This window comes from Thunnus albacares, chromosome 13, assembly GCF_914725855.1.
Source record: "Thunnus albacares chromosome 13, fThuAlb1.1, whole genome shotgun sequence".
Classification (NCBI taxonomy): domain Eukaryota; kingdom Metazoa; phylum Chordata; class Actinopteri; order Scombriformes; family Scombridae; genus Thunnus; species Thunnus albacares.
The window spans coordinates 23,972,124-23,997,775 of record NC_058118.1 but is presented as its reverse complement, the minus strand read 5'-3'; the positions used below and the strand labels follow the sequence as shown (position 1 = coordinate 23,997,775).

The window sequence follows — 25,652 nt, the reverse complement described above, 5'->3', positions numbered from 1 at the left end:
GTTACCTTTCTAGTTACCTGTTCAGCCAAATAATTCACTCATTATGTCAAATGATTTAGTCTTGGCTATGGCTGCAGGTTTGACAGTAGCAAAGTCTCCATTCGTTATTATTTATGTGTTTATTGGAACCATGTACAGTGTTAAACATTAACGTTAACATTTGATGTCATGTACCAGAGTTAGTTTATAGCTCATTTTCATCTGCAGTCCCTTACAATTAAAACAGCACATCACATACACCCACAATGTCAACTAGAAATTAATAATGTAAACTTGTCAAATTAAAAGTAACATTATTAGCGTTTCATGAGAAGACCATGAAATGAAATTTAGATTCAGTGGTTAAAGAGCTGAGTAGTTTTTAGCAGATTTTTTTAAATTTGGTTTTAAACGTATTGATGGAGCTGCAGTTCTTCATATCATCAGGTGGGACTTTCCACTGAGTGGTGGCTTTCACAGAGAAAGCTGACTGTCCAACATGGTACGATCTCATATAGAGGATATTCTGGAGGATCTAATAGAATTTACTGAGCGAGTAAACACACAGTCATGTAATGGAGGAAGGGGCCAATCCATTTAAACTTTTATAAACTAGGCAAAAATTTGAGAATAATCTAAAATTCTCAAAGCGCAGTGAATTGTATTTCTCCAGTACCCTACAGTGATGGCACACATTTTAACCAAATTTCCATAAAATCTGCAAAAGAATGTAAATTAATGTTTGTTTCAGTTCACTACTGTTATGTGAATATTAGGTGCCATAAACCCGTTGCAGCAGACAAAACTCAAATGATGGAAAACGTGATGGAAGTCTGATATTGAGGAGCTAAGCGCAGATGTGATGTTTTCATCTGTCACCACTGGACTTTGTTGTTTATTGATACACCGTTCACACTTCAACCAAGCTTAAATACGTTTACAATCTCTCTGAATATTCAGGAAGTCATTACCACATAGGTTGTGTTTTGATCATTTTCATTCTGTCATCTTTAAACCTCTCTACTACTACTACTGCTCTTGATCTGAGATGTTTATTAATTCAGAGAAGAAGATGCTGTGCAGTAAATAATGAACAAAAGGTATCAAGGTGTACAGACCATGTTTTTGAGTCTTTCCAATGCCTGAAAAACAGAAAGTACAGCACAGGAGAAATTGACCATTTTTCCTCCCAAATTGTTTCCTCATTTTGAAGTGGACACACAAAGGGGGAGGGGGGGGGGCCCGGAGGACCCCTGTGTCCCCAGATCTCTAATTTGCTACCTTCTCTCAGCCTGCTGACAGCGTATCTGAAAGCCGACACAGCGAACATCACGACAGCTTTAATAAAAACAAAACAAGATGTTCAGCTGAGTCATGTTTGTTTCAGTGTGTGTGTGTGTGTGTGTGTGTGTGTGTGTGTGTGTGTGTGTGTTTGTGTGTTCGGTAATGATCTGATATTGTTTTATGGGTTTGTTTTGGAGTGTGTGTGTGTGTGATTGTGGTTAGCAACAACAGGCCTGCAGGGATTTAGATGTGAGGAGAGAGAAAATCAAGCCAAGAAGCTCCGTATCTGCCAGACAAGGGTTGGAAACACAAAACACACTGCAGCCAAACACACACACACACACACACACACGCAGTGTTGCAGACTCGAAAGAACCAAAAAATCAACATCTATGACTCTTCTCTTGTTGAGATCTGAAAAAACACACACCTCCTCCTCTGAATATTATTCCCAAATCACAAACTCTAAAGGAGATGCTGTCCCAGCAATTTCTTTTTTAAGGAGGAAGTCAACCTACTACTCTTACCGTCTCTCACACCAGACCTCCGTTAAGCGACATTCAATTTGCAGTTAGCACATTTTCCATTTGCAGTTAGTTGGCTGAATGTGAGGCTCCAGGGATCTGAAGTTGAGCTATCGTTGAGGTGCTTCATTTCTTAACTTTAACAAAATTTGGGGGGGGAAGTGTGGAGTTGGTTGAGTTGAGAAAATTGGCAGTGAAAGTTTGTTCTTGTGATTTATCTTGTGAAATTATTAATTATTATTTGAGTTTTTTGTTTTTTTTCTCTCTCTGCAGTTGTGGAAGTTTTACATTCTGGTGTTAAGGTCTCATTCAGTCTGTTAATATGAATGTTTGATATCCAATAAAGAAGACTTCCAGTTGTCAGAATATGACTATATTTTAAAAAGTCTCTCAGCAACAACAAGAAAACTTGTTCTTCTCTGACTTTGTTATTGAAATCATAATATATTGAAAAAGCTGTGGAAGTCTGAGTTGTTGCAATGATGGAAAATAATATGATGTATTTAATACGGGGGCAAGGGAAGGACCTTTTTTTATTATTTATATTTTCTATTAATCTTTTTTGAACCCAGATGTCCACACAGGTCGATCTGGAATCAGGTAATTCTTTTAGAATTAGACATTCAGAAGTCTTATAAATGTCTGGTTAATAACTAAACACTGTACAGTGTATGGCATAACCCACAAAAACAGAATATTATAAGCATGTAACTCATAACTCAGTGTTTGTGTGTAGTTGCTTCACATAATATATGAAACTACAAAAACAAAAATGCATAAAACATTTTTAGGCAAAAACTTCAAAGGGAACAACAGAAAGTTGCTCTGATTTAATTCTGGATTATAATTTCTAACCATCTGTTAACAGGTATTAGTGATACCCTGACATGCAATTGTGCAAAAAGCTTAAACATTAAAAGCAATAAGCAACTAGCTAACATGAGCCCTGCATGATTCATCTGAATGAGGGTGGTCTGTTGACTCAGCGGGGTACAAATGAAGGGTCGTCCCATGAAAAGGTTGAACCAGGTTACTTTGTAACATGAACACTGTATTTGACTGTTTACCTCACGATTGCTACAATGAAAGATAAAATAGTTGTTGTCATGGTAACTTTCCAAAGTTGTAAAATCCTGTGAGTGTTATAAAACCGCTATGTGGTGTTTCAGCCCTCTGATGAGCCTTTAAATTAATTAATCTGTAGCTAAAACTGGACTTCCTGGATTGTATTTCATTGTCTCACCGGTACCTTCAACAACACACCCTCTAACACAGCCTTGCTTGCACTGTTTTCAGTCTGAATGCATTGATTGATTTGATTTATCGAACAGGACAATGTGCAGTATTAAGCATAAATGATGCACCGCACTGGAGTTAGCTTGAAGCTAATTTGCATCTGTAGTCCATTACAATCTAAACATACAACAGCACAACAACAAACAGTACAAAGCCTTGAATGTATTGATAGAGCTTCAGTTCTTCATATCATCAGTTCCCACAGAAAGCTGACTGCCCAAATGCAGCGTGATGCCATGGTCTGGTACAACCTTAATCTAATATACATTCTAACAAGCATGAAAGCGACAGACAGCTCGAACAATCTTCACTCGTAAATACTTTTACAGTCGGGGTCTGATAATGGAGGGTCGTCATACTGAATGTTGTTTCAGATTAAGGAAGCAATCCGAGACGAATTTGTGATTTCAGGTAACTTGACAGATGTGGAAGGAACAAACCTTTCAGATTTATCAGATATAAAATCGAGTGATTTAAAAAATAAAATTAAAAAAAAAAACAGCAGAAACTTGAAGTCTGTTTGTGATAATAAAGTTATTTCTTTCCAACAATCATCAAGAAGATAGAGGTTATTGTTATCAAAACTTTATTCCAGCTCCCATTATTGAAGCTGTCGACTTCACGGCTATAAATCAGAACCTTTGAATGGATTCATGTTTGTTTATTTCTAGATGTACTGAAGGCCAATTTAATCTACATTAATAACTTTATAGACTGTTAATTATCTAGTAGGAAAACAGTTTTTTTTAATTAACTGACTCAGATGACTACATGATCTTCTTGTACATGCTTCTTTGGAGGGAACAAAAACATAAAAAGGTAAAAGGTTTTGAGGTGTTTTTTTGGGTTTTTTTGATAAAACTGCATTGTTCACATTCTGGCTTCTTGTTTTGTTGTTTTGTTGCTGTTCTGTTGTTTCTGCCTCTGATTCTGAGTTGGCAGCTTTTAAAAGCATCTCACAAACTCCACCCGCCGCCTGGCCGAGAGCCCTTTAACGAGCGCTGTGGAATATCTGTCTTTTCAATTTCTGTATCTATCAAACACTAAACAGTCGTACTTGTGTGTGTGTGTGTGTGTGATTGTTAATACATCAAACGGTATGCAGATGTTAGCCTCACATTATTTATATTATAATTAACTTTCTTCCTGAGTGTGTGAGGTCCAACTTTAAAGCTCATCTTGGATCGTTTTCAATGAGTCATCATCTCGCTCGGGGGAAATTGCTTTATAATTTTATTCCAAACTGAGACAATTATAAAAATGTGACAGCTGTTTTGACGAATTGATTGCTGGCATGAAAAGCTACAAGTCATTATTGAGCAACTATTAAAACTCCCAGCTTTGGACATTTGTGTGAATATGTGTGTGTTGCTTTTGAAAGGATACAACCATCTTCTTAATCGCTATCATAATCATCACTGTCATCGCTATCTCAAATGTGCGCAGTTTCTTCAGTAATGGATGGAGATATTCAATAGAAAATTACCCTGGATGTATCCCACCATCTGTTACAGCCAAATCCTGCCTGTCATCATTGTGATCACCATCATCATCATCTGTGAACAATGGAAAACTACCAAATAAAGTTGGCCTCTTCCCAGCAGTAGTCAGGTTTTTAAAAGGACGGGTTCACAATTTTTCAAGTGTGTCTTAAATGTCAGGTGTCCATATGAACAGTGAAAGAGGGTTTTCCTCGCTGTAATCATTCCTCCTGTTCATACTGGATATTAAAAGATCCTTCAAATTAGCTGTCAACGTAATTGATGGAGGCCAAAATCCACAGTGTGTCCACACAGTCATTTAAAAGTCTCTGTGAAGCTTATATGAGTCTTCAGCAGTCTGAGTTAGTCATATCAAGTGGATATCTGACACATTTACAGTCTTTTTAGCATCAAATTCCCTCTTTGTGTTTCCCTGTTGAGCTGCAGGTGGAAGTATAGTAACAAAAAGAGGAACTTTGGCACTAAAAAGACTGTAACGTTGAAAGATATCTACTTGATTTGACTCATTTGGATGCTGAAGCTTCATATTAGCTTCAGAAGGAGGACTGTGGATTTTGTCCTCCATCACTTCCATTGTAAGTGCATCATGAAGGGATCTTCTAATGGTCAGTATGAACAGGAACTTGAATGATTACAGCAAGAAAAACATGCTTCAATGTTCATTTGGGCTCCTGACTGTTGTTTTAAAGCTGGAGTGTGGGCCTTTTGTTTCCCCCCTTCTGGCAGTAAGAGTCATTTCAAAAACACTGTTGACATGTGTTTACATCATAGGCTGCGCCGTCACTACTGTTGCGGTTGTAAAACGGTGGATAAATTGCCATGAGTGTCACACAAACCCCCACGAAATGACTCGTTTCACTATCAGAATTTGATCCATTCAGTCCATTTTGAAAGTCTAGAAGAGCGGCACAATTCAATTATTTTATCCCCATTTCAGTTAGCAGAGGTTGTTCTTTAAGTCTGTCTTCATGCAGTTACTCTGCATCCAACATGAGTTAATACAGCGGACAGTACTTTATTAAATCGTAAGCAGATCAATAGAAAATGTACATTTTCACAGTTGCATCAGACACATAATAGACCCTCTTGTAACCAGATCATAAAGATACACTGTATTTTGTGTTCATTTAAAGGGAAATTCCACTGACTTTACACCTTAACATGTGTTTCCAGGTGTTCTATGTGTAAAAAGTAGTTTAAAGCCTTTTGTGTCTCCAGAGGGAGCGGTAAGAAAGTCTGATAAACTGCCTCCAGTGATGTCATTTGAGTCAGCATCATTTGGGGCTGAAGACTACAAGTTTGACAATGAAAAACAATCCGGGGATGTGGATTTAGAAGAAGTGAGAAGTGGTGAGGTTATCAGACCTCTGTAGCCTGCACCTCATCTCTGTTGGAGGCTAACAACTCCAGGCTTCATTAGCCGCTACTAGCATGACGGTTGAGTTGCATTGTGGGTATTGTAGGCGGACAGGTTTTGACAAGGAAGAAGAATGCATGAAATAAGAAAGATATCTCTGATAGGCAGTGTTAAAGCAGTGCAGTGCTAAATTAATAGAGTAGTACTTTTTAAAGGGGACATAACATGATTTTGGGGATTGTGTCATTTATGTACTGTTATAATGTCAGATGTCTTGTCTACAACCCAAAGATATTCAGTTTACTATCATAGGCAATTCATTTTCTGTTGATCATCTTAAAGGAACAGTGTACAAGATTTAGGGGGGTCTATTAGCAGAAATGGAACATAATATTCATGAGTATGTTTTAATTAGTTTTTAATCACCTGACAATAAGAAACGCTGTGTTTTTGTTACCTTAGAATAAACCCTTTATATCTACATAGAGAGCAGGTCCTCTTCCATGAGGCCACCATGTCGCACGGTGTATGTTTCTACAGTAGCCCAGAATGGACAAACCAAACACTGACTCTAGAGAGGGCCTTCCTCTAGTTTTGCAGCCACTGCAAGTTCTCCTGCATGCTTGGAGGGGAACGGGAGGGGGAGGGGAACTAACCGCTAGATGCCAATAAATCCTACACACTGGACCTTTAATCAATTAACTGACTAATCGTTGCTGCTCTACATGATTTATAAATCAAATACCTGCATTAAAAAAACGTGCCTTTTTTAAGCGATTATCAGAAATGTTATTTATTTCTGTCTTTGCTCGCACTTTAAACACAGCACAGTTGATTGACTGAGTGACTCGACTGTTGTTAGACTGTCACCATGGCAACCGCTAGTTGGTAAAACACACCATGTGTGTTTTGTGTTGCGAGTTGGACACCAAACATACGGCATGATGGGTCGTGTTCTTGTTCTTTTTTTAAAGCAGAGCTGCAGCCTGCGGGTAGAGTGAGTGAGGGGAAGTAAAGCAAAAGTCTCCGGAGCCCATTTGGAATAAAATGTTTTTTTCTCTTTATCTCATATTTGTTCCCTGCGTCCTGTTTCCCTCCCTCTTACTGCAGTCTGTTGCTGTTTGTCTCCATCTAAAAAAATACTCTGGTCATTAAGCTCTCTTTGTGTTTTAAATGTTGTAAAGCACTTTGTAACTGTGTTTTGAAAGGTGCTATATGAATAAAGTTTATTATTATTATTATTGATCATCCCTCTGGTGTCTATCTTTCTCTCCCTGGTTCTTTCTCTTCCTCCAGTCGCACCATTAAAAGGACCAACTTCCTGTAACAATTTGTCTTTAAAAACATCCAAACATTCAGTTATTTGAAGAAATTCAACCCCTGCAGACCAAAAACAGTAACTTGATTGTCAAGTGAGACCCCTCCTTCTTCTTTACTCTGATTGACATCACAGAAAGAGATGTTTCTGATTGAAGTTGTCTGCTCTTGCTGGTTTATTTAGTTCTGGAAAGCTCTCTCCATGCTGTCAGGGATCCAGTGGATGACTGCCACATGAATCAGCACCCTCCCCCGCTGCCGAGGCCACACATATTGTTGGAAGACTTAACTATGCAAATGATTTGGTCTTGAAGCTTCAGTCCACTCATTTTGGCTCGATGAATCGTTTCATGCTGTTAGAATAGTCCCAATGATGCACCATCCTTGCTAAAAAACTGCTATATGTTTTTAATATTAACTTAAAAGGCTGTGCTTTTGCATGTTTTAACTGAAAATGTATAGCCTTCTTTACATTACTGCCAACCATTTTTAACAACCTTTTAAACAAACAAAACATTTAAAGATTGACTTCATACATTCCAGGAAGCCAGTGATTTGCATTAATGATATAAAAAATCTATTTGCAGAAACTATGATCATGTACTTTCAGTTTACTTCATTTTATTCATTTATTGCTGCTTCACATTCTGACGTTCTTCATCTTGTCCCATATTTCTGGACATCAGGACACATTGCTGTGTATTATCTCTATAACACAACAACCAATGTTGTGTTATGGAGGACAAATAGGCACTCCAAACACTCTGTCCACTCATATGAAGCCTTGGCTAATGGTTGGTAATGGCCTGAGATGACACTCACTTCAGGAGTGGCACTGACTCACTTCAGGGTCGACTCAGTTCCAACTCTAAGCTGAATGGACTCATGATCCCGAAACAGCACTTTAAAAGGCTTTCAGCAAATGGCTCGTCATGAGAGTTCCTCCTCATCCTGCTGAGATGCAGCTCTGTGAACATTGCTTTCAGATGATAATATCTCCTGTATGGCTTTGTGTGGATAAAAGCATCGACCACCTGTTGGTTTGCGTTGGAGCTGGTTTAAAGCACAGAGTTGCAGCTTTGGAGCCAGGACCTTTCACATAAGGATTGCAAGTTGTTGCCTTTCACGCTCTGGAAACACGTCCCGCTAACTCAGACCTAAGCTAACGCTAGCTTACTAGGAACACTGAGTGCTGCACACTTGTTGCTAACATTAGCTACCTTAGCTTAATTGTGCTAACAGGGCAGGTATCGTAACCAAGTAACATTAAACTTGGTGAAATATTGTGGCAATAGTCTGACTCAGTGCGAATCCCGGAGCCAAGTAGAGCAGCAAGTTAGCCAACTGTTAATCACAGCTGTCAATCAACGCCCACATGGCAGCCATCAAATTTACTGTAAGTCTTCAAATATTATTAACGGAGCAATAATTTTCAAGACTTCCAAAATGACCACCAGCACACTTAGAGAGGCTGAATTTAGAGTTTGTGACCATTATGACTCGTAAAAAAAAGTTATTGAGTTAGTATTTATAGAGAGAAGTTGAGGCTTTTTGAATGGGAGTCAGTTGGAGCATCTATTTGCAAAAAACTATGATCATGTACATTCAGTTTACTTCATTTTATTCATTTATTGTTGCTTCACATTCTGACGTTCTTCATCTTGTCCCATATTTCTGGACATCAGGGGTCCGTTTCACAAAGCGGGTTTAGTGAAAACTCAGAGTTTGTTAACCCTGAAATGAGGGAAACTCTGAGTTTTCCGTTTCAAAAAGGGAGGTAACTCAAACCAGAGAAAGAGGGATAACTCTAGCCTGTTTCACAGAGAGGGGTAATTTAAACTCTCGGTCAGTTACCGTAGTAACAGACTCTATGAACCTAACCTGGTCGGGACCAGGTTTTTCTCAATGAACCTCGAGTTTCTCTCAGTCTCCGCCCTCTTTCAGAGCCACACACTCCATTTGATTTCCTCATTCATTCAGTCAGCAGGCGAGTTTTGGCGTAGCCTAGTTCTGCCGTCTATCATTTAAAAAAATCATTAAAAAAATCAGAGTCAGTATATTAGAAGTCCATTAGGCACAGTAGGTGGCGACTTTTTCACTAACATGGCATGTCCTTTTGATAACGATCCCGTGGATGAAGGTGCAGCATTACTGCGCAGAGAATTAAATATTCGTTGAGAGATGGTTATCAGACCGCCCATAGATGTTCTAGCATTTCCAGACAATTATCTTTTTGAGACCGTTTCACGTCACAGTCCATCATCTACATACACAACCTAATCCGTCCTTACATTTGCAACATTACCAATCGTAATCATGCTCTCACATCCCAGCAGATATTGTGTGTTGCGCTGTGTTTCTTTGCAAACGGAAGTTTTTTTGTACAGTGTCGGGGCCAGCCACTGGCCTTCCTATGTTCTGGCTTAGGGCCAGCTCCTCTGCCTCCGTTAGAGGTGGCGGTGCTGGACCACCACCCGTTTTACGGACATCTGCCTTCTTTCTGTTGGCTGAGTAGAAGTCTGTGTTAGTTTAAATAGGATTAATTATTTAACAGAACATGATGTAGATGAGAAGACATTTATGTGTGTGAAACCAGCATTATGTTGGGGATAAAACAACTGCACAGTCAAACAGCCACTTAATATTTACTTTACAATGTAAAACATGATCAAAATGAGGTACCCCCATGAGATTATGCCGAGGTCTCACCTGTTTGAACAATGTTTTTATATTTCATCCTAAACTGCTTCCAAGTGCGCTTCTCCCTCGCGGGATTGGACCTAAATGAAATAAATTAATAGGCGACCAATCAAGCAGTTTTCCTCTGTAATATTATTGTGATTGCAAAGGACCACATTTAAACTTACGCATTGACCCGAGCAGCGATGTTCTCCCACGCCGTCTCCCTCTCTTTTGCAGCTGCAGCGGTGTTGCACTTCTTTTTGAAAACATGTTCAAACTCGCCGTATTATCGCATTAAGATTTCTAGCCCTAGTGGGGCGAAAAACGCAGCCCTCCGCTTCCCCGTTGCCATGGTGACTCGTTGAATCGGGGCTCAATTGATGCTGGCTTTTTATAGTTGTGGTGCACGCCCTTAACTCCAGGTGAAACTACTCCGAGTTGAATAAACTGACTCAAATCAGCTGTTCTGGAACCGGAAACTCGGAGTTTCCTATCTCAGAGTAGATCAACTCAGAGTTCAGGATTAGACTCAGAGTTTGTTGAACCTGCTTTGTGAAACGGACCCCAGGACACATTGCTGTGTATTATCTCTATAACACAACAACCAATGTTGTGTTATGGAGGACAAATAGGCACTCCAAACACTCTGTCCACTCATATGAAGCCTTGGCTAATGGTTGGTAATGGCCTGAGATGACACTCACTTCAGGAGTGGCACTGACTCACTTCAGGGTCGACTCAGTTCCAACTCATGATCCCGAAACAGCACTTTAAAAGGCTTTCAGCAAATGGCTCGTCATGAGAGTTCCTCCTCATCCTGCTGAGATTCAGCTCTGTGAACATTGCTTTCAGATGATAATATCTCCTGTATGGCTTTGTGCGGATAAAAGCATCGACCACCTGTTGGTTTGCGTTGGAGCTGGTTTAAAGCACAGAGTTGCAGCTTTGGAGCCAGGACCTAACTCGGACCTAAGCTAACGCTAGCTTACTAGGAACACTGAGTGCTGCACACTTGTGTTAACATTAGCTATTTTAGCTAAATTGTGCTAACAGGGCAGGTATCATAATCAAGTAACATTAAGCTTAGTGAAATGTCTGACTCAGTGCGAATCCCAGAGCCAAGTAGAGCAGCAAGTTAGCCAAGTCTTCAAATCTTATTAACTAATTAATTTCTAAAATGACCACCAGCACTTATGAGAGAGCTTGAATTTAGAGATTGAGACCATTATGACTGGTTGTAAAGAAAAATATTGAGTCAGTATTTCTAGAGAGAAGTTGAAGCTTTTTGAATGAGAGTCAGTTGGAGTATCTAGCGGCCGCTTGTGGCACTTTAAGGTACTTTTGCACTTGCTTCAGTCTCAAGCTGTGGTAGCCGCTGCTTTGTACGAACAGATTTGTTCTTAAGAGGCTTGTACGAGTGATTTGAAAATTTGTTACATTCATCAATTTTCTCGTACTTCAGAGTTTTCTCTGAGCTGTTGTACAAGTCCTGAACAGATCTGACTTTCTTCTCTGACCTAGAATCAAAGTCTTAACATGAATGAATTTGGAGATTAAATATCAACTAAATTAAAGAATAGAACTAAAATAAAAAGGAATATTCTACTCAGCATATCATCATCATGCTGCCACCTTACTGACTCTTTTTTATTTTTGTAGACTAGGTACAGTTATGTTCATAATAATAGCAGTGTGTTTAAAAAGGTGAGTAAACCTCAAAATACTTCAAATAAATTGTATTTTAATGAACACAAATGCATTGGGGACACTGCACATTCTATTTCAAAGCAAGGAAATTGGAAAAAGTAATTGAATTTGATAATATTTTACAGAAAGTCAAGAAATATAATGTTCAAAAAAATAGCAGTGTTGACATCTTTCTTTACAAACTCAAAAATATACTGTATAAACTAAGAAATGCTTGAAGATTCAATTTTCCCGAGAATCATAAACTAATATTTAGTTTCATAACCACGGTTTCTGATAACTGCTTCACATCTGTGGTACATGGAGTCGACCAACTTCTGGCACCGGTCAACAGGTATTGCAGCCCAGGACAATTGTACTACGTTCCACAATTCCTCTGCATTTCTTGGTTTTGCCTCATGAACAGCATTTTTTATGTCAGCCCACAAGTTTTCTATGGGATTAAGGTCCGGGGATTGTGCTGGCCACTCCATTACTTGACTTCTGTTTGTCTGGAACTATGATTTTGCTCACCTGCTGGTGTGTTCGGGGTCATTGTCTTGTTGAAACACCCATTTCAAGGGCATTTCCTCTTCAGCATACGGCAACATGACTTCTTCCAGTATTCTGATGTACTCAAACTGATCCATGATCCCTGGTATGCGATAAATAGGACCAACACCATAGTGCGAGAAACATCCTTATATCATGATGCTTGCACCACCATGATTCACCATCTTCACTGTCTTCACTGTGTACTGTGGCTTGAATTCAATGTTTGCAGGACGTCTGACAAACTGTCTGTGGCACTTTGACCCAAAAAGAACAATCTCACTCTCATCAGTCCACAAAATATTACGCCATTATTTTTTAGGCCGGTCAATGTGTTCTTTGGCAAATTGTAACCGCTTCAGCACATGTATTTTTTTTTAACAATGGGACTTTGCGGGGGCTTCTTGCTGGTAGCTTGGCTTCACATAGACGTCGTCTGATTGTTACAGTACTCACAGGCAATCTTAGATCTTCTTTGATCCTCCTGGAGTTGACCATTGGCTATGTTTGGATCATTGGATCCATTCAAATAGTCGTTTTTCTTTTTTTTCCTCGCCTTTCTAGTTTTGGCTGCCATTTTAAAGCGTTTGATATCATTTTAGCTGAACAGCCTATCATTTTCTGCACTTCTTTATAGGTTTTCCCCTCTTTTATTAACTTCTTAATCAAAGAACGCTCTTTTTCTGAACAGTGTCTTGAACGACCCATTTTACTCTGTTTTTCAAGGACAAATGCACAGCCAGCATATGCAGCGTCAGTTGCCTTGATCCTTAAATAAGGGCCACCTGTTTAACACCTGTTTTTTTTTCATATAATCAATGACCTCACTAATTGAACTCGGCACTGCTATTTTTTTGAACACGCCCCTTTCAGTAAATGATTCAGTTTCACAGAATCAGCAGCATGTACGTCATGCCTGTTGGGTCTGATTGTTTTCTATACCTTTAGTAAACCTTCTAGAAACTTACTTGCAGTGTAGAAGTTGAAATTCTTACAAAAACAGTGATTTATCTTGCTAGTGATGTGGGACTGCTATTATATTGAACACAACTGTGGCTGTGAACAGCTGGCTCAGAGCTTCTCTGCAGCTCTCTGTCCAGTATCATGTTGTGTTGCAGCTGACAGTGTAACATCACCTACTGTAGGCTTTAATATTCCCTTCGCAAATATCTCTGACTGTCACATTCCTGCCTCTCATATTAGTCACGGAGTGCTTTGCTTTAGAAAGACGTTTTTTTTTTTAGCATCTAACTTCACGTCAAAGCATTCCCTCTCTGCTCTGATGACACGCCGTTGGCAGCTGGATTCATATATTATAATTGTTCTGGGTCTCCATTTGTTATGTCTTTGTCTGCTGCTGTCTGAAAGGACCTGTTTTTCTTGTTTTTACTCTTATTCTCGATAGAATATCGCCAGACTTCTCCTTTAGGAACATTTTTGTGAATGAAACTCTCCCACAAACGGAGCAGAACAGGTCGCCTTATATGGACATTTTAAGGGTGTTAATTATGCCAATAATTAAATCTCACATCTGCTAATGAACAGGTGACATTCATCAGACTGAAAGCAGTGATTTACAACAGGTTTGAGCAGTTAAGAGAGTTTGTTGAATCTGACTTCACGTCCAAGTTTTAGGATAAGAATACAAAAATGTTTCATGAGGCTCTTCGACTCGACGGCTGTGCACCTGATGAATAATATAAGAGTTCTTATATTGAGCGGTGTTTCCCTTTAAGTGAAGAGGATGGGGATCATCGGGGGTGAGTCCAGGTTCACGGAAGCCGTATGCGGTCCTGGTTTTCATTACATTTTGACGCTGCCCCTTAAAACCTCATCCGTCGCTGCAGGGATGGACGAGATGAGCGGAGTACAGCCGAGACGAGGCAGAGGGCTGCAAAACAATCTGTGTCTGAGTTGGTGTTCGGAGGGAGCTCATTGTCAGAGGATCAGATTTAGAGTCATGCTGGTTTGTAAAGTAGATCTGTATGAGGATTTTTTTGCTTTGGAGACTCCATTAAACCTGTAAAGAACCATATGGATTTGTTTTTAACTTTGACTCATCCAGGAAATACTGGAATCTAAACAAACAATATAAATCCACATATATCTTGTATTTTGCCAATATAACCAGTAATTCTACTCCATTGAGCCCTTGGCCATTGAAGATTAATGCTAAAGGGCTCAACAATAGTTAAAAAGTCAACTTAATATCTTTTTTTTATATGTCACCTTTAAAAACAGACAAAGCAAAGACACGACACAGAAAGCAATAACAAGTCTGACATTAAGGAGACGGCAGTAGAAGACAAATGACTGCTTTCATGAAGAAATGTTCACAAGAAGTCAAATAAACACATGGTTTAATATTTACAATTCATATTTACAAGAAAGAAATATTATATTATTTAGGCACTAAAAGTAAAGTGACGATGCTTTAAAAAGTAATGCCATGAATAGTTTTATTTATCGATCAACTTGATACAAAGTTCAAATCAGTATTTGCTGTGAGCAGTTTTGTCTTTAAAACAGCAGCTGTTCTCCTCAGTGTTTCAGGTAGTCGGCAGGTCGGTTGTTCCTGCATCTCGTAGAAGTTGCCACAGTTCTTCTTCTGTGGGTTTCGGCGTTTCAGCTGCTTCTGTCTTCTGTCTTCTTCTGTTGATGTTGAGATCAGGGCTCTGTGGGGGCCAAACCATCTGTTGCAGGACTCCTTGTGCTTCTTGTTGATGAAGATAGTTCTTTGTTCGGGGTTGTTGTCGTGCTGCAGAATAGATTTGGGACCCATCAGATGCCACCCTGATGGCGTTGCATTATGGATAAGAATCTAAACATCTAAAGTGCCTAAAACTTTTGCACAATACTGTGTATATATACAGTATATATGTATATATGGATTTGAATGCATTTTTTTGAATGTGTGAAAGGGCATGTTCAAGCTAAAGTCGGATGTTGTGTTGCTCTTTAAGTCTGCTTCAGCTGCTTTGTCATATCTTGTAAATATAAACTAGTGAGCAACTTTTTCTTTTTATATATGGTATGTGTGGAGCAAATATTTGTGACAGTACAAAGTAGTTTAAATTCATCTTTAAACTTGCATTAAAAGATTTTTTGGCCGCAAGTTGTAAAAACAACACTGACCTATCACCTTTTAAAGAGGTCATATTAAGCCCCTTTCCCACTTAAATATTTTCATTTTCATGGTCTATTTACAAACATCTGCATGTATTTATGGTCAAAAAGGTCCTTGTTACAGCTGTTCAAGCCACGGATGCAACCCCTCTGTCTCACTCAGCCTTAAACGAGTTGTTTTTGTGTCCGCTCAGTGTTTTCTGAGTGACAGATGCCCAGGCCAACCACAGGTAACGGATTGTAGTCTACTGTAGCTAGGTAAAACAGGGGCTCTGGGTGAAACTCAATGGTAAATTGCGATGGCCACTGCTGAGGATAATGTTATCCAACCTTTGGAAGGCTGTGTAATGAAAACTTGTTTCCTGACATCCAACAACTGCGCAGCTTTTCCTCTGCAACTGTCAGCAGAGGAGAGAAACTGGCGCTACGATTAATGGCAGCACAACGCAGTAGAGACTCTCACACTGAGCTGAAATGAAACAAGTGCACATAAATTAGGTAAATAACACAAACAGACATATTTCTTTTCTTTCGGGGGGGCGGGGGATCCCGTTGGAGGGGCTGCCCCTCCAAGGTAAACACTGAGCGTACAGTTGTGATATCACAACCATACAGAAGTCCAAACAGCTCGTTTAAAGGCACAGATTCTGAATACAGGCTGTGTGCATTTCTCTGTGGACTGAGTGTTTTGATACTTTTACAGTATTTGTATAGCACCTAGAACTGCTTTATAATAAAAAAAAAAAGAAATCAAAATCTCCCTTTCTACAATATGTCCCCTTTAAGTTGATATGTTAGCAAACAGTTGGTTATTTTCACATCCAGCAGTTACGTAGCAACATTATCATTCATTTAGAGTCGTGTTTCTGTCCACCTGGTGAATGTAAGTCCAATATTCACTCTCTTTTAGCTTCTGTTTTTGCTCTCCACCAACTCCTGAGGGAAATATCTGGCTCTTTAGCTGCTAAACGCTCCACTATGTTCACCAGCTAGTCTACAGCTAACTGTGTCTGTTTGCTGTTTGATGCTGAGCAGATAGTGTACAGTGGCTTTTTGCAGCTTTTTCTCTGAAAACAGCTGCGGCCAAAAATGACGCCATGAGAGCCCTGAGAGTGAACCAGAACAGTAAAGTTGCAGCCGGACAGATAAACAACGAGCTGAAACTCGTCGAGAGGAGCTGCAGAGTCACACGCTGTCAGCTCAGACATTACTATTATGAAAAATATCTATTATAGCTGCTTTAACAAATACTTTCAGCTGCCATGGAGCAACATTAGCATTCGGAGTTGTGTGTCTATCATTATGTCTTTGATTACTTCTTCCCAAATTCCTTCTTTACCTCCTCCTTCAGCTTATCTGAAAACATTAAAGTTTTCACTCAACAGCACAAAACTAAACTCTATTCTTCTTCAGCAAGAAGAACTTTTAGTTCTTTTAATCGAGGTGTTCCCACTTCTACTTAAAAATAGAGTTGAGAACCAGCTCTGGCTGTCAGATTGACTGTTGATACATCCCCAGAACATAAAGCAGCCTGTGTGGCTACTGCAGGGAACCCAGAGGGTGAAAACCAAAATATGCTTTAATTCTATTTGGTTCAAAGGTAACTAAGCATTTCTCTCACATTTCTGGAGGGTTCCAGGCTGAAAAAGTTAAAGGGTCTGGCTTCCAGGATAAGGCAATAATTTATTATTTTTCTTGGGTTCCTTAAGCTTGAAAAAGTTTCCCGAATCTGCTGTAACCCGAGTCAAAGAACGCCGCAGGAGTTTAAGTGTCAGTTAGACAAAATTAAGAGCTCTGCAGCTCTGACAGCGCGTGCCTCGCAGTCATGAATGAATCAATTTTTTTCACTCTTCAGAGGAGGGGTGTGCTGTTCAGCCGCTCTCTCTGAACTAGAAACTCAACAACATGCAGATTTATGATAAAAACAGCTCTTATCTTTAGCTATTGCTAAAATAATAGCATTGGAAAAACAAGGGCTGTTATCCAAAAAAACACAGAGGCACAACTCCAAGAAAGATTCATAATTTATACAAATACGCTGTTACATTTAATAATCAGATTTTTCTTTTTTTTTCTTTTTTTTAAATAATTTGGCACTGTTTTTTTTTTTTTTTTTGTTAAAGAACAGTGTAATATTTATTTTTACCCTGATGATACTATCTCTTTTGCCATGGGGCTCCACTCCAAACTTACTAAATTTTCTCTTATCAATAATAAACTTGTTTTAACCTCGGACCAAAAGAAATAAGCTTTTTACTTCCACCCAAACCTTGTTAATAGGTAATAAATATATTATCTATGATGAAATGAAGAGAGAAATAAAGAACATTTAACTTTGTAAAACAGCAGCTTGTTTGTTTGTGCATCACTGACAGTCAGCTGACAAGTCTTGAACTGTAAGTAGAATAAGCTGTTAGGTCAGAATAGTCTCATATATTGCTAAATTAATATTATATTACCTTTTATACACAGTACCAGTCAAAACTTTGGACTCACCTTCCCATTCCACTGAATGAGAACGTGTGTCCAGACTTTTTCCTGGTACTGCGTATATTAGTTTTTTAGTGATACTAACGTCTTTCCAACCTCCGACCTCTAATTTCTCATATCCTCCGTGTCTCTCCTGCAGTTTACCTGACATTTCATCGATTTCATGCACCTCTCCACACTCCCTAACCCTGCTGTAAACCTGTAAGCCAGTCTCTTGCTCTTTATGGATCAGGTTTTTTCCTCTTCATAAGCATGTGCGGTGCAACTCTGCGAGGTGCTAACCTCTCTGCACCGGTGCCTCCGAGGCATATTTCTGCACATTTATCATACTTGTCGGATAAAGTGACTCTGATTTAGATCTCCCCCCCACTTTCCTCTTTCTTCCCTCTGAGCTTTTCACATGGAAATGGCTTATTCTCCTCCGGCCCGCCCCGTCTCCTCCACAAAAAGAGACACATTTATCTCTGGGTGGCCAAGCTTTTGCTCCCCTTATTGCTTCTTGTCAGCTGTTTTCTCTTCGTACACACCGACTCCATCTGATCTGCTTATCCAGCACTATATCCAGAGCCACTGTGGTCCGGGAGCAAACTGTTCCAGGCCTGAGTGAAATCCATCATGCCACCTGGGCTCCTTATCACATGGAGAGGAGGATAGAAAGGAAACACGGGGTGGTCCTAACACAGGGATGTTGGGGGAGGGGGGGGAGAGATAAAGAGAGAGAAGAAGAGAGAAAGATCATAGAGGAGGCAGAAGGTGGAGAGGAAGAGATAAGAGGAAACGGGAGAAGAGATGTGAAAAAGACAAACAGTAAAAAGTGAGGAAGGGTTTATGGGAGATGGAGAGGGAGTTGGGGAGAGCAGGAGGGAGAGATGTAGTCTGAGAAGCAGCTTAGGAGCTGTGGCGGGTCGGATAAGGCAGAGATGCGACAGTCTGGGTAGACGTGACGCAGATAAGATGGACGATAAGCTACAGGCTGCACAGGGTGAATAAACAGCAGCAGGCCGGGTTGAAAGAGAGCGCGGTGACGACAAGAACAGACAGAGAAAAGAAAGAAAGTGTCTAAAAATGCAGATTTCAGTTTTTATCCCTCTGGAGTCTGTTTTTTCATGAATGAACACACTTTGCATGTTTTTTTAAAGTAATATAACTTTATTTATATATCATGTAGAGACAAGCTGAAAAAAACAGTGTAAAGTGCTGATGTGAAGCCTCTCATCTATCATAATTACATATATCATTTATGTCTGTAGATTTTGTATTTATTTATCGGGACAGTGAACAGCACATCACATACACCCACAATTAGACTAGAATTTATATTAGAACTACAACTAGAGAACTAGAAATTATATTTCAGTGTAAAATGGACAAAAAGCGAAAATAGACTGTATTAGAGCTGCGTCAGAAAATTAATCTGCAAATATTTTGATAATCGAATAATTGTTTTCAATAATTGTCAATCTTTTAAACTGAAGAGCCAAAAAAATAGCTGGTTTTAGCTCCTCAGACGTGATGATTTAATGCTTTTCTTTGTAAACAAGCCGTGACAAAACAAGACGACCGAAGACGTCAACTATGACTCTAGAGAATTACAGCAGCCATTTTTCACTGTTTCCTCACATTTTTTAGACCAAACGATTAATTAACGAGAAAATAAATGGCAGAAAAAACGATCATGAAAATAATTGTTAGTCGCAGTTTTAGTTATTATAGTATTATAGTTCTATTCTTTCAATTTATCTGCTGTATTTGTGTGTATGAACAGTGAAACAACATTTTCTATAACTTTTAACTGTTCTTGGATAATTTCATGAGTAATAATCACTAAAGATTTGCAGATTTTTGGAGGGGCATGTGTCAAAGTTCTTGTAATTTGGGTTCCTGGTAGCTTATAAAATTTGTTAAATTGACTAAATGAGTTAGATTTATATGTGTGCAAGGCAGGTTTATTTGTATAGCACATTTATACACAAAGCAATTCAAAGTGCTTCACATAATGCATTAAAATACTAAAAAAATAAAATATGCCGTTTAAAAATAGAAATAGAAACTTGATTAAAATAGGAAAAGAAACTTAAAAGGTGCTAAAAGAAAGTGAATATATAGAAAGTTGGTAAAGTTGTGTAAATGTATTTTGTATGTGTTTATTTGTATATTTATATTTGCGTATTGTTACTGATAATGTTTCTGTTTTTTGTTACCTGCCGAGGGACTACAGATGTAAATTAGCATTCTTGCTAACATGTTTACATCTTGTATTTTATACTGATATTCATTAATGTGCTCCGTCCCTATCAAACAAACAAATAAACAAATAAATAAATAAAAATAAAGCAAAATGAACATGGACTCCAGAGGATTAAACAGATAAGATACAATATGTTAATTAATGAACTTAAGAGGTGTTGAAAGACTTATTCTTCACTAAAGCGAACCGTATACAGACGCCAACCTCCTGCAGTAGGTGGTGCAAGAATGTAGAGATTTCAGGGTAAAATGTTGAAATCAATAAATAAAAATCTATGTGGCAATGATCTAGTTGTACACTGATAACTTTTCAGGAATGGGGTTGAAGTAAGAAATGAGCTGAAAGACCCAAAAGATGAAAATACAATTCAATCAAAAACAATTTCAGTTTTATCTCTTAATAAAGATCATACGTGTCTGTTTAGGATTGTGCATTTTAACTTTTTTTAATAACATCCACCTGTCTGAGAGTTTCATTGTTTGTGTATAACAGTAAAGAGAAAGAGAGAGAGCTTCAGTTCACTCTGTCCTCCGCACCTGCTCGTTCACTCTCTGCTGCTTGTTAGTGCTGAGACATCACTGCAACTACAGGCCAGCGTGACAACACACACACACACACACACACACACACACTCAAGTTGTAAATACATAAACACACATGTCAAAATGAAAAAGGTGTATGTGGTTTTATATCTGCACTGTAAACACACACAGATGATTTACTTTATGCTCCTATTAGCGTGATTGCATGTGTGTGTGTGTGTGTGGTTGTGTATGTAGATGCAGAGTTGTGTGTTCATTGCTCTGCACAACTCGTCTCATAGATCACACACAGCAGGACACACAGCAGCCACACACACACACACACACACACTGTACATACTTCTGTATTTATGAGGACACTCATTGACACAGTGCATTACCTTCCCCCCTGTTAGGTTAGCTTAACCTGAACCAAAATCTAACTTTAATACCAAAAGTAAATCTTAATGCTCAGTCAGCCCTTTACATGACTGCTGTAAAAGACCGTGTTCACTTTTCTAAAATGTCATGTCTCATTTAAAATTTGTCCTCCATTTTCAAAATTGCCATCACTTTCTAAACTGTCTTTATTTCAAAAATTGTTCTCTCCTCCCTAAAATGCTCTAACTCTCCACTTTCTAAAGGTTTTAAAATGTTCCCACTCTTTAAACTTATCCTCAATTTCTAAAATTGTCCTCAGTTTTCATAATGTCATTAAAGGAAGAGTCAGTGATTCTGGAGAAAGTTTTTTTTTTTTTTTTTTTTTTTTTTGATATTTGAACTAAACCAACCTCCGGGGCTGTAAAATGAAGCCAATGCGGAAGTGCCAAAAACTGCAGTTCCTTGAATGGCCACTTGAGGCTCCAAAAGCGAGTCAATCCTCATAGACCTCCATGTTAAAATGCCCAACTTTACAGCAGAAATAAACATGTTTACAGCCTGGTATAAAAAACGGTTTTGGTCTCTATAGTTAATTTCTCCTTTCATGACAACTGTACGTTTTATAACTCACCCGTTTAAATTTTATTAAACCGTAAAGTTTTGCATAATGAAGGACATGGCTGCTTTGAGTGACAGGTCCGCCAGCCGCTAGATGGCTTGTTTCAGCCATCCGGCCCGCCTCTTTGCTCATTTTTGATTGGCTGGGAGTTAGGCAGCGCCACGCACTGCCAAGATGGCGACGGCCGGAGCGGCTCACTTTGAGCTTCAAAACCGCTCTTCAGAAACCAACGGGTGACGTCACGGTAACTACCTCCATATTTTTATAAAGTCTATGAACTAAACACTCAAACAAATACACTCCTCCCTTCATGCTCCTTCAGAAGCCCCGCCCCCACCAAATTCATGGATCTGCATTGCCATGGCAACGACCCAAGGAGAAGCCCCCCCCCCCCCCCCCCCCACCCCCCACCCCCCACCCCCTACCCCCTTTCCTCTTTCTTTCTCTCTCTCAACCCAACCGGTCAAAGCAGATGGCCGCCCATCAAGAGTCGGGTTCTGCTTGAGGTTTCTACCCATCAAAGGGGAGTTTTTCCTTAAGTGCTGCTCATGGGGGGAATTGTTGGGTCTCTGTAAGTTAAAGAGTACAGTCTTGACCTGCTCTATGTGAAAAGTGCCCTGAGATGACTTTTGTTGTGATTTGGCGCCATATAAATAAAAACTAATCGATTGATTGACCACAGCCTCTCTCTCCCTCCAGTTCACCAGCCCCTCCCCCATCATTCAGTGGGTGCTGGAGACGGGAGACTGTCGTGTCCTCACACAGACAGCTGCTCTGATGACCTCCCCGTCCTGTTGCTGATTGGCGTGCCACTTTGAGCATTTATAGAGAAAAAGCTGTGTATGAACACTGGATTTTTTTTTTTTTTCCCAGTGCACACACAGAACGGACAGCAAGCGGACCACGAGGAGACATTCACTGAATTAAACAGAAAGTGTATTGAACGAGCTTTCTCCAGAATCACTGACTCTACCTTTAATTTCATAAAATGTCCTCACTCACCAAAATTGTCCTCGATTTCCAAAGTGTTTTGTCAGTTTCCACAGATATCACCACTTACTAAGACTTACTTTCTTAAAATGTCATTGCTTTCATATAATGCCCTCAAATTTCCAAAATTGTCATCACTTTTCTGAACTTATTTCCCTTTTTAAAAATGTCCTCTCCTTCTAAAACTGTCCCCAACATGCTAATATGTCCTCACTTTTCCTTTTTTTTTTAAGGGCAGGCTCAGGGGACGGCAGCAGGGGGCAGGATGGCAGCGTCCACCCTGGAAGTATAATCATTAAAGGATTTTGTTATTGTTGACCTCACCATGTAAACTTGCCCTTGTCCTCACATTTTCAAAAATGTCCTCACTCTGAAGGTCTAAAACTCAAGATCGGTCCTTACAAAAATAGAAACACACACAAAGCACACAAACGACAAACAGTCTGTTGATGGACGGGCGCTAATAACACGTGCTCGTACACACAAACAACAGAATACGTACGCTATATGCTCGACTGCACTCCTTTCTCTTTCACACACTCATACACACACACATGGATTCCTGCCTCTCTTCTCTCACAGTCATTTAAGGTCCCAGCAGCCCTGATCAGATTTCAGAGTCAGCCGAGTGTGATGATACAGACGAGCTGCGGCACAGCAAAACACTGAGTTCACACCGCTTTCTGTGTGTGTGTGCATGTGTGCGTGTGTGTGTGTGTGTGTGTGTGTGTGTGTGTGGTTTTCCACCTGGAATGGGAAGCATTAGCTGTTTAACAGAGCATCAGGGTCAAAGCTCTGAGCTGCTCTCGGACTTTCACCAACTGCTCAGGTTTTACAGACGACGTCAGATTGAAAAAAAACAGCTGACGGCAGATGCAATAACCCTTCCTCAGTATCACGATTAATACTTTTTATACTTACTTGCAACAGAAAAACATGTTCTTGACAAAGAAATTAAGCAATAAATTACCCCGGAAAGACATTTTGTGGAATCATGTTTTTCTTGCGCTTTGCAGGATCAGCCAGATACAGATGACAAAATGAAATATGGTCGCTCTTTGTTGGAAATAAATTATGTGTCTTTTTGGCATTTCAGCAGCCAAGGTTGGGACGTTTTCTCATCATTACTTCCGAGCAATGTATCACTGCTTTTCTGAGGAAACTGTAATTTCTCATATCAGTGAAGTTTGATTTTTAAGTGCATTTGAACAGATGATCATATATTCTAATTCTTTTGTCGTCATTAGAGAGTGCAGTCACATAGGAGGAGGTTTGAGGGGTTTCTTCAAGGACGTTTTGCTGCTGTTTGTCTCTCTGCTCTGATCTCACAGCGTATGAAGGCAGGATGTGTTGTTTAAAGTCCTCCTCCGCTCAAAAAACATGTGTTGTGGAGTTTTTTTTTTCCACATTCATCTGCTGAAGGAGGAAAGTTTCTCTGAGCTCACCTTAAATCCGAGATTAAGGCATGAACCTACGAGCAGGATTTGTGACATCACAACTAGTTTGGAGCCAGTCGTGCTCCAGTATGCAACTTGCACAAGCGTGATGTGGAAACTTGACAGTGAAGGAGGAGATATCTTGTGTCCAGCAGGAAAACTTTAGAAATCAACAATATTTACATATTCATAGATTTTGGATTTCTGAGGGGAGATATTTTCAGGACCAGGAAAAAAAACATAAATCACTATTCAAAGCAGAGTATTTTTTTTTTTTTACATATCTTAAAACATGTCTCGATGTCTGGAGGGGATCTTTAAATATTTTATCTTTCAATTACTGATTTTGCATTCTGATTTGTTGATATTTATTCTGAAGTAGTTTTGCCGCACAGCTGCCAGTTCAACATGAAACATAACCCATTTTTTTACTCTAATAACTGCATTTAAAGGCTTTGCTTTAGTATTTACAGCAGTCGTATTAATGCGGTTTGAAGAAAGCAGCTTTGTTTTAAATCAGACAGTATTCCTCAGTACATGGGTACCTCGGAAAACAAAAACACCTCTTACATACAGATTGCAGAAGCTGGTGGTGAGATGAGTGAGAGGAAATGATCCAGTGTTGCACATTGCAGCTTTATGTTGCAGATTTAGTGAAATTGGTCCCTGAGACACTCAGCTATTAAGCAACCATACCCTCACAACTTTCTTTAAAGCAGCTATGATCAATATTACCAATTGATAACATTATCATATGTAATATGAGAGGGATTGCTAGTACCCACAGTGATTATCACCCGACTGTGATAACTGTGTGTGTCTGCAGTTCTCCTAAGCTCTATGGAGCAGTTTTTACAATTTTTGGTTCAACTGTTTTCAGTGAAAAAGCTCTAAAGACCTGCTTTACTGTAGCTGCTCAGCACTTATCAGCTTAAGAGCCAGATATTTCCCTCAGGGAAAACTGAAACAAAAAACTCAGCCGAAAGGAAAAAGACTGTTCATCAGGTGACCAGGGATACAACTCCAAATGAATGATAATATTATCTGCTCCCAAGAGCCCAAAAAATCAGTTCATGCCAGTTTAAGTCTTGCTATCTTATTAATGAGAGAATAATTTGAAGACAGACACAAAACTGAAATCTCTTATTGATATCCAGAGGTCTTGTGGAAAATAATTTTCCTCTGAGAAATTGGGGGATTTTCTGAGTCACTTCAATGCAGTCAGAGATTTCTTAGAGCCATCTAGTGGCCGTCAGAAGAACTGCAGCTTAAAAGACTCCAATTTATTTTTACCCTTACCAGGTTAATCCAGCCCTGCTTGGCTGTAGACAAATTTCATATTTTTACATGTTCAGTTGACCTGTTGGTACCAAATAACATACTTCTCACTGTGAAACATCCAAAGAAATTATTAGGAAATGGGTCTGAAATTGCAGACTTGTAAAATAAAATATTTCTTATAAATCAAATCAGAATTAGCTGCTTCATTTGCTTATTTGAACATATGATGACTAGTCTGACCCTCTTTACTCTCTCAGATGCTTTGATTTTTTTGTCATTCTGTCTCCATCTCTTCTCTTCAGTCGCAGCAGACCTCTTCTGTCCATTATTGTGCTCTGAAATGATCCACAGGGAGAGAAGGACAGGTGTGAATCCACTTAA

The 25,652-nt window shown here is 39.3% G+C and overlaps 1 protein-coding gene and 1 long non-coding RNA gene across 4 annotated transcripts in view; one reads left to right on the top strand and one right to left on the bottom strand.

The window, feature by feature from the left end:
* si:dkeyp-23e4.3 (rho GTPase-activating protein 7) overlaps positions 1-25,652 on the top strand; it is a 125,699-nt gene that overhangs the window by 28,987 nt on the left and 71,060 nt on the right. The window lies entirely within an intron of this gene.
* Positions 1,265-24,155, bottom strand: LOC122994946. The gene is made up of 3 exons (XR_006406690.1): positions 24,026-24,155; positions 6,622-6,630; positions 1,265-1,274 (listed from the first exon to the last, which is right to left on the bottom strand). It is a non-coding gene; the product is annotated as an uncharacterized LOC122994946 (long non-coding RNA).